Raw genomic sequence first — 8,676 nt, forward strand, 5'->3', positions numbered from 1 at the left:
GCATTGTAAATTTTGGTCAATGACATGAGACAAAGTATATGTGAACTGCTGTATGAAAAGTGAATTTACTCTGTAAATCTTCACCCAAATCCTAATTAATTAATTAATTAATTAATGTGAAGGGCTACAAAAAAGCAATTTGTAATCATTAAAAATGTAACACTACGGCAGTTTTTGAGAAATCTTTTAAAGTTTAAAAAATATTTTAAGGCACACTATTTTATTTAATCCCTACAAAAGACTTGCTAGGCTGCTAAGACAGCCATTACTATTAATATTAATATAGATACTAAAAGTGAAACACAAAGAAGTTAAATGACACTTACAAAACAGAACATGAATATACCTTAAAGTCCTACAAACTTACCCAGTGTACCTGTTACCGATTACGTTACCACAAACTACATGAATGCAGGGACTGACTTGTGTACTATAAATATTGTAGCTAATATGTACACATTCTGCTTAGTTGAAAAATTAATTTTTGAAACTTAACACTTTCCGCAAATTTAAGTTTTCAAGAAACTATTATAAATGACTTTACACTTTCTTAAAATTATTCTTTATTGACCAACACTTAGATAAATACTATGTACTAGAAACTGTTCTACTTGCTTTAAACTTATTAACTCATTTGGTCCCTATAACAACCCTGTGAGTTGCTGCTGCTGTTAGGGGCCGACCAGTCCATTTCAACTCATAGTAACCCCATGTGACAGGGCAGAAGGGTAGAACTGCGCCACAAAATTTTCTTGGATGTAACCTTTATGAGAGCAGATCACCAGGTGTGTCTCCTACAGTTACTGGCTGGGTTGGAACCTCCAACCTTTCAGTTAGCAGCTGAGTGCTGAACTGTTTGCATCATCTATGTGGTTGTTGTTGTTATGTGCCACTGAGTCGGACCCAACTCATAGCGACCCCTCCTTGGGTTTCCGAGGTGGATTGCCCAACCTTCCGAGGAGTGGTGGGTTTGAACCTCCAGCCTTCTGGTTAGCAGTCAAGTGCCTTAGGCACTATGCCATCATCTATAATTATCCTAATTTCACTGGTGAAGAAAAAAAGACAAAGGGAGATTAAGCAGCTTTCCCAAGCTAGGTCACGGATCTAGTGATTAGAAGTGCCAGAATTCAAATCTGGGTCATGAGGCCCCAGAAAGCACTATTTTATGCAGCATCAAGTCCAAGTAAATTTATCTACTGCAATTACATTTCAAGTTTGTGGCCTGAAACACAAATTTAAATTTGAACGTATTTTAATCTCTAAACTGGTGCAAATTTTAATTAAGTCTCTCAGAGAGTATTTTAGTGATGATACAATTATTGAAAAATTAGCAGATAAACTCTCTTGCTAGAACAAGGGTGGCAAGAATGAGGCATGCCTGAACATCCCAGAAAGGAGATGGATCCTTAAGCTGGAAAAGGACACAGAGAGAGTGTTCTTATTACCTGATTTTTTTGAAAATATTAGAAAACACAGCACAATGCCTGGCACATAGAAATATTAGCTAATATATATTTCCCTGAATTTTCCAGTGGTCAGGCAGAAACTGGTTGTTGTTGTTGTTACTCATATCAAGTTTATTCTGTTTAATGGGGATCCCATGTGTTATGCAGTAGAATGGTTTCATTCGGTCTTCTTTGTTATAATCGGAACAGGAGCAGATCATTAGGTTGCTTCTTCTCTGGCACCACTGGGTGGCTCTGAATCATCAACCTTTAGGTTGGCAACTGAGACTAAACCATTTGTGCCGGACTGAGACCTGCAGAGTATGGGGATCAAACTGTGTCGATGAGCTAGATATACGAATACGGAAAATCTGAAAAGCACTCAGTCAGGCAATTTTTGAAATGCAAGGTTGAGGCCAGGGTTCCAGTCCAGGCAAGGGACCAACCAAAACCAAACTCTCTGTCATCGAGTCAATTCTGATGCATAGCAACCCTCCTTGGGTTTCCGAAGCAATAAATCTTTAAGGAAGTAGATTGCCCAGTCTTCCTTCCACAGAGTGGCTGGTGGGTTTGAACCACCAACTTTCTACATAGGAGTCAAATGCTTTAGGCACTGCACCACCAGAGCTCTTCAGGCAATGGATAATAGTGTGATATTGGGCCACACAACCTCTCTGGCCCAGTATCTCTTCCTTCTTCTATGAAATTAAATGACTGGACCACAGTATCTTTAAGGTCTCTTCTAGATTTCACCAATAGGGAAGGAAGCATGTCTAGGACACCAAGATAGAGATTATGCTTCTAAATACAGGGATTCCAAAGGGAAGGCTTCAGGCAAGACTTACAGGTTCCTAGAAATAAAACAAATTTGTGCTAAACCGGTTCTGGACTGAAAAGCTTTTACGTGCTTAAAAAAAAAAAAAAAAGATTCCAAGCTTTCCTAACTACCAGGGGGCCTGCAAGCGGAATCATTTAAAGCATCTAATTAAAACAGGGTGTGAAGGAATACTTTTTGTTGTTAGGGACCATTGGAGGAATATAGAGGAGAGTAATTCCTAGAAAAAATTAGTACACCAGGTGAAAACCGTGTCTCACTCTGCTCTAGAAATTATCAATACATATCAAAAGAAACATTATTGTTTACTATGATATTGATTATTGTGTTGGTACTCTAATAAAAGTATGGTTAATTAAATGCTAATTTTGATATTGATTATTGTGTTGTTACTCTAATAAAAGTATGGTTAATTAAATGCTAATTTTGATATTTGGGTGTTCCCAAATAGGCAAAACCAAGAATATCCACATTTTAATGCATACCCAAACCAAACCAAACCCACTGCCGTGGAATCGGATCTGACTTACAGCAACACCTCCTTAGGTTTCCAAGACAGTACTACGGAAGTAGATTGCCCAACCATCCCACTGTCATTGAGTCAGTTCTGACTCATAGTGACCCCAATTGGTTTTCAAAGGTAGATCTTTATGGAAATATATTGCCTCATCTTCCTCCCATGGAGCAGCTAGTAGGTTTGAACCACTGACCTTCTGGTTAGCACCCAAATGTCTCACCCACTATACTACCAGCAAACCTATGTTGTTTTGTTGTTGTTATGTGCCGTCGAGTTGGACCTGACTCATAGTGACCACTCCTTGGGTTTCCAAGGTAGTATCACTATGGAAGTAGATTGCCCCATCTTCCTTCCGAGGAGTGGCTGGTTGGTTTGAACCACCAGCCTTCTGGTTAGCAGTCAAATGCCTTAGCCACTATGCTACCAGAGGACAGAGTAAAACTGCCTCATAGGCTTTACAAAGCTGTAAATCTTTGTAGAAGCAAACTGCCTCATCTTTCTCCCACAGACTAGCTGGTAGGTTCGAACCACAGACCTTTTAGTTAGCAGCTGGATGCTTTAACCACTGCACCACTAGAACTCCCTGAGTCAGTAAATGGTAACACAAGAAAAGGAAAAGTCCTTGATTCATCTATATAACATAAACGTATCTTTAACAGGCAAAAATACATTTCTTCAATCAATTTACCAAGGATACAAATCACTAGGCTAATCAATAAGATAACATTTATTTTGTCTCCCTCATTCCTGCCTTATGTATTGCTTCACCATAACCTTTTGAAAGTTTTAACATTTATATGCCATGCATCTCCTGGAGAAAAAGTCCCACCCCCATTTATTTTTGTTCCTGGCATCCATAGTAAAAACAATAAATAATATACATGTATACTTCCCTGGTGGCACAGTGGTTAAGTAATTACCTGTTAACCACTTAACCACTCTAGGACAGAAATATATGGCAGTGAGCTTCCATAAATATTAAGAAGCCCTGGTGGCACAGTATAAACATTACATCCTTGGGAGCATTATGGAGCAGTTATACTCTGTCCTACAATGTCACTATGAGTCAGGAATGACTCTACAGCAATGATTTTTTCCTTCTTTTTTTAAAATACAAAAAGTTATAAAACATACATATGATGAGATAGCCCCAAATAGACAACTGAGTAAACAATAAGATAATGTGTCTTTTAAAGTGAGTAAAACATCCTAACAAAAAGAGAAAGTTTTGAGTTGAGCCTATAAACCAAGCCAAGCTTTCCTATTAAGTTTCTAATTCAGCATTGACCGACCTGGGCTGGGATTCCAACTCATCACTTACTAGCTGTGTGACTCTGGGAACACTACTTAAGCCTCCCACACATGCTTTTAATTCTCTGAAACATAGGGCTGTTTTGAGAGGACGCACATGATAACACACAACCTGTTCAAACTTGGACTAGGCATTCAATCAATGTATCTTACCAATGTATCTCCTACCAGAGACCAACTAAAGACGTCAAAGCTTCAGCAAAGGTTTCAGCACACATCAGCTCTCAGCAAAGGCATCCAATCTACTGACAACAAACAGCTATGTTGGCTTAGCTAAGGAATCTCGAGAGTCCCTCAACTTTTTTGAAGGACTCAGAACAATGACTGGTTGTCTTTATTCTTTTTCTTAACTACATCTTTGGACAACCAACCCACATCCCACACCTACCTCCTCAACACACATACCTATAGCCCAACCAAACCTATAAGCAAAATGACAATTCTGAGAAGAAAAACTTTTTAAAACTATCATTTACCAAGCACTTATATGCCAGGCAGTGGCAACTCAAGAAACTCATTGCTGCTAGGTCAATTTCAAATCATAGCAACCCTATAGAACTGAGCAGAAGTGCCCCACAGTGTTTCCAAGGCTGCAATCTTTAAGGAACCTGACTGTCATATCATTCTCCTAGCTAGTGGGTTTGAACCACCCACCTTTTGGTTAGGAGCCAAGAGCTTTAAGTACTTCTCCACTAGGGCTCCTCAGTTGGTGCCGAAGGCATTTTCAAGAACATCTGAGGCCCAGATACAGTAAATAAGTTGTACAAGGATAGAATTAGGAAATGACTAAGCTAGGATTTTATCACAGTTGTATTTGATGCTAATCTGTATAACTCTTCCTCCAACATGACTACTACCAATAATAATTCCAGAAATTGATAGAATACCCATTGACATGTTTCATCAAATAAATGCAAGGTTACAAATCCTCACTTGTTTACACCATGAAATTCGGAGGACAGGTACCTGAACAACTGACTAGAAGAGATTCATATTCAGCCCAACTCAAATAAAGGTGATGCAACAGAATGTGGAAATTATAGAATAATATCATTAATATCACACGCAAGTAAAATTTTTCTGGATATAAGTAAAAAATATTTGCAGCAGTCAAGAGACAAGGAACTACCAGAAATTCAAGCTGGATTCAGAAGAAGATATGGAACGAGGGATATCATTGCTGATGTCAGAAAAAGATGTTGAATGAAGAATATCGTTGTTGGTGTCCGATGGATCCTGGCTGAAAGCAAAGAATACCAGCAAGTTGTTTCACTGTGTTTTATTGACTATGCAAAAGCATTTGATGGTATGGATCATAAAAATTATGCAAAACATTGCAAATAATCAGAATTCCAGAATACTTAATTGTACTCATGAGGAACCTGTACACAGACAACAGGGAGTTACTCAAACCCAATGAGGGGATACTACATGGTTAAAACCAGCAAAGGTGTGAGTCAGGGTTGTATCCTTTCACCACACTTAGGCAATCTGTATGTTGAGCAAATAATCCAAGAGGTTCTAATATCTGAAGAACAATGTGGAATTAGGATTGGAGGAAGACTTGTTAACAACCTGAGATACGCAGGTGACACAACCTAGCTCGCTGAAAGTGAAAAAGACTTAAAGCACTTATTGATGAAGATCCAAGATTATCGTCCTAAATATACCAACATAAAACAAAAATCCTCACACTGAAATGCCAATATTACCCAAAACAATCTATACATTTAGTGCAATCCCAATCCAGATTACATCAATATTCTTTAAGGATATGGAAAAAACAATCACTAATTTTATGTGGAAAGGAAAGAGACCTCAGATAAGCAAAGTACTATTGGAGAGGAAGAGCAAAGTAGGAAGTCTCACACTCTTTGATCTCAAAACCTACTATACTGCCACAGTAGTCAAAACTGCACAGTATTGGTACAACGACAGACATACAGACCAGTGGAATATAATTGAGAACCCAGAAATAGGTCATCAACCTTTGGTCAGCTGATTTTTGACAAAAGGCTGAAACCCATTAAAAGAGGAAGAGATAGTCTCTGTGACAAATGGTGCTAGCAAAACTGAATATACATTTCCAGAAAAATGAAACAAGATTCATATCTCACACCATAAACAAAAACTAACTCCAGATGGACCAGATTTAAATGTGAAACCTAAAACAGTAAAGTTTCTCAAGGAAAAAATAGGGGCAAATTTATGGGTCCTAGTCTATGTCATAAATACCCTATCAAGCATAACCCAAAATGCACAAGCAGCAGAAGATAAACCAGATGAAGGTGACCTTCTCAAAATTAAATTTCTACGTGCTTCCAAAGACTTCGCCAAAAGAGTAAAAAGAGAACCTACAGACTGGGAAAAAATATTCAGCAACAACATATCTGAAGGACTTATCTCCAAAATTTACAGGAAACTCCAACACTTCAGTAACAAAAAGATAAATAATACAATTAAAAAATGGGCAAAAGACATGAATAGACACTTCAACAAAGAGAATATTCAGGCAGCCAGCAAATACATGAAGAAATGCTCATCATTAGAGAGATGTAAATCAAAACAACAATGAGATACCATCTCACCCCAGCACTAGCAGCAAAATTCAACAAGACAGAAAATAACAAATGGTGGCTAGGATGTGGAGGGATTGGGACTCTCATACACTGCTGGTGAGACTGTAAAATGATACAACTGCTGTGGAAAGTAGTATGGCGATTCCTTAAAAAGCTGGAATTAGAATTACCTTTTGACCCAGCAATTCTGTTACTAGGTATATATCCTAAAAGAGCAAGAGCCATGACAAGAACAGGTACATGTATACCCATGTTCATTGCAGCACTATTTACAAAAACAAAAAAAGAAGACAACCTAGGTTGCCATCAACAGAAGAATGGATAACCAAACTACAGTACATGCACACAATGGAATATTACGCAACACTAAAAAATAAAGTAGAATCTGTGAAACACCACATAACGTGGATGAACTTGGAGGACATTATGCAGAGCGAAATAAATCAATCACAGCAGGATAAATATAGTATTAGTTCATTACTGTAAAAAGTCAAGGAAAGGCTAATATATGGAAGGAAACTTTCTCTGCTGGTTACCAGAGATGTGAGGGAAAAGGAAGGAACAATACCAGACAGGTACAGACAAGTACCGATTTGGGTGAAGGGAAGGGCAATGTAGAAAAGGGAGTAATCAACAAGGTGGCACTGAGGAAGAGGAAGACATAGAGAGTACATGGGAAGTACAGACAACAAAGATGAACTCTTTTACATGTATAACTTCTGTGCTGTCAGTGATGGCAAGCTTTGATCTACAGGTGAATAGATGGGTGGACAGGCTGAATGTCAGGTAGGTCTAGGCAGAAGGGAATGTGCCCACGACCATGTACAGGGTTGGCAGACAATGTTTCTACAAGCATATTCATATGTGCTGTAAAAATGTCCAAGTACATAATACAACTGACAAAGGAGAAGGTTGTGGTACCTTCTTGGTCACAGCCAGCTACACTGAGGAAGTGAGTAATTGGGCCTGTGGGCCTGGAGAACCATGGTTGCAGGGGACACCAAGCTTAATGGGCATAACATACTACACAAAACACTGTCCTTTTATTATTGTTGTTGTTGTTGTCAAAAAGGAAAACAAAGTCAATCTCAGAATGATTTGGTATAAATAACTTTTACATGCTTCAAAATCAGTGCAACACTTACTAAAAATAATTTTAGTACTGAGGGAAGAAATCTATCATTTGCTTTGCTTCCAAAATTAGTCTGCATTGGTATTTCACACTAATTTCTAAAAGAATTTCTATGAAAAAAGCTATCTGAAAATAATGACTCAACTTACCAAAAACAGCCAATGCTTTAATCTTCAAAACAATCTCACTGGAATACCTTACATCAGTGAAACACGTATGTTTGAAGGCTGATAGTAATGGGCAAAGGAACTGAGCAGCTGAGGTTTACTCCAACTCTGGCACACACTCTAGCTTGCAGTGTTCTTTGGAGCAGCAATGATGTAATTTCATGCTGTAGTGAGAATATACTGAAGTCATCTAAAGTGAGTTCTCTCAAGTTTTTCTATCATTAACTCCAAAATATTTAGATAACTTCTTTCTTCCCTTCCTCCCTCTACTCACTAATTTTGCTCTTCAAAAATAATCTCTAGCTCTGTGGATCTTGTTCATATTTTTTTGTATTCTTGCTATAAATTGCCCCTATCGTGTCTTCTTTCATCTTTGTTTACCACTTGTTGTTGTTGTTGTTATGTGTCTTTGAGTCAGACCCGACTCACAGAGACCCCTCCTTGGGTTTCTGAGGCAGTAGCACTACGGAAGTAGATTGCCCAACCTTCCTTCCAATGTTTACCAGTCGTATCTTGCATGTATAATTTTATTCCTTCTTCTCTTTTGCTCCTTCCCCTTAACCCATAAACATGCTCAGAAACCAATAATGCTGTGATAGTTGAAGATGTGTCAACTTGGCTGGACTCCAGTTGTGAGTGGTGGTTCCCATGATGGATCACATGACTGAGTTCTGAGCGGCCGGTCTGCCC

The 8,676-nt window shown here is 38.4% G+C and overlaps 1 protein-coding gene across 1 annotated transcript in view; it reads right to left on the reverse strand.

Annotated features, from left to right (window-relative positions):
- PTPRK (protein tyrosine phosphatase receptor type K) overlaps positions 1-8,676 on the reverse strand; it is an 867,169-nt gene that overhangs the window by 465,658 nt on the left and 392,835 nt on the right. The window lies entirely within an intron of this gene.

Source organism: Orycteropus afer, unplaced genomic scaffold, assembly GCF_000298275.1.
Source record: "Orycteropus afer afer isolate SDZICR_OR568_19922 unplaced genomic scaffold, OryAfe1.0 scaffold00167, whole genome shotgun sequence".
NCBI classification, from domain to species: Eukaryota; Metazoa; Chordata; class Mammalia; order Tubulidentata; family Orycteropodidae; genus Orycteropus; species Orycteropus afer.